The sequence below is a fragment of the Pteropus alecto genome, unplaced genomic scaffold (genome assembly GCF_000325575.1).
Source record: "Pteropus alecto unplaced genomic scaffold, ASM32557v1 scaffold164, whole genome shotgun sequence".
NCBI classification, from domain to species: domain Eukaryota; kingdom Metazoa; phylum Chordata; class Mammalia; order Chiroptera; family Pteropodidae; genus Pteropus; species Pteropus alecto.
Genome location: NW_006439568.1, coordinates 20777694 through 20779381, shown reverse-complemented (window position 1 = coordinate 20779381; position 1688 = coordinate 20777694). Strand labels below are relative to the sequence as shown.

Genomic DNA, 1688 nt, shown 5'->3' with positions numbered 1-1688 from the left:
GGGAGCTGCTGGGCCTTCCCGCTCAGCTTCGCTCTCTCTGTCTCTTGGCAGGAGCTGCCTGAGAGAGAACTTGCACCCCTCTCTCTCCGCAAAATAGATGCCACACCCGCCCTGCCCCCCGCTGCTGTGGGTTTTGTCCCCATGTTCTCGGGCCATCGCACTGAGCTGTGCCCTTCAAGTTCCATCCTCCAGCCTCCATTATTACTCTTTATTTCTCAGCGTATTTCGGTTCTGGGCAGGAGGGGTGCTATCTATTGGAGTCCTCACCGTCCACCCCCAGACCCCAAAAAATATGTCTTCCCCTTAGCCATAGCCCCTTCCCCAAGACCTAGTTCTTGGTTAACCAAATTCACCTTATCTACACGAAGGAGCAAGGCAGAATTCGTTTATCTATTTATTTTGAATATGTAGAGCAGGCCGCATCTAAGATTTGTGTCCTGGCCATTTTTTATGAGCTCTGCTCAGCCTCAGGCAGGGGTTAAAACGGTGATAATTTCCTCAGGTTTGAAGGTTGGCATGAGGAAAAGGAGACAGGAGCAGTCAAATGATCTCCCAAAGGGTGGCTCTGGGACCCTAAGTCGGAAGTGGCAGGGCAAACTCTGCATTCAACACACACATCTGGCTGCTGCGGGTTAGCTCCCACGTGCTTCGGAGCTGGCGCCTGGGCTAACTTCCCACAGGCCCAGACTCCTCAAGTCAGCAGCCAGGGGTTCAACGCAAAGAGTTTCTACCAAGAGGACTCGAATGGCAGGAGGCTCTAGGTGAGGCCTCTGTTCCAGGCAGTGGTGCCAGCCTCGGCCTTGGGTTCCAGAAAGAAGCAGAGCGCTGAGCTGTTGCACCGTCTCCTGGGGCTCTGCGGTCCCACTGTGAGCTCCAGTGGAGAGACCCTCACTTCTCATCTACAATCAACACGCAGTGAGGATTTCATCCTGCAGTGTCCAGATCTTCTCCCCTCCTTCAGCCCTATTCTAAAGCTGGGCCGAGGGCAGGGCAGGAACCCACCTGTGCTCCCTGGAGCCCGAGCAAAACATACAGTTTAACATCAGCAAGTCCATTAACTATTAAATAATCCCGTGTTGGTTAATTTTTGCAAAACGATCAAACTATTTGCTTTGAATCAAGGTGCCTAAGGGAAAACAATAGAATGCATGGCACCTTAGTGGAGGAAATGAAGCAAACAGACTGGCCCAAACTCTTCAGACCCGGATTCTAGGCAGCGGGTACCCAGGGGAGTGTGGGGTTAGAAAGAGAGACTTGCTCTACTACACAGCCTTCTGTCAGTCTGTCCGTCAGCTCATCACTGGCAATTGTTGGGGATGCCCAGGCCAGCTGGTAAAACCCAGAGAGCTACAGATGACTCCGGGCTCCTTAGGGCCCAGGCTCCGGGCTTGGCACTTTCAACTCAGATGTCACATCTAAATAGATTTGGCAAATAACTCAGTTAATTTTGAATTTCAAATAAACGACAAATAATATTTTTATATAAATATGTCCCAGCTATTGCGTAGGGTGTATTTATATGAAAAAATCGTCTGTCGTTTATCCAAAATTCAAAGTTGATTGGTCCTCCTGTATTCTATCCTGCAACCCAACATCTAAAATCTTCTGTTCCTGCATTTGAAATTTAACCTTCCTTTTCACTTTGGTTTGCTAGGCATCCCCTTGTTTGGTCTGAACTGTGAATGGCA

General features: G+C 49.7%; 1 protein-coding gene across 6 annotated transcripts in view; it reads right to left on the bottom strand.

Annotated features, from left to right (window-relative positions):
• Positions 1-1688, bottom strand: part of NCALD (neurocalcin delta) — a 382331-nt gene that overhangs the window by 3835 nt on the left and 376808 nt on the right. The gene's annotated exons all lie outside the window — the stretch shown is intronic.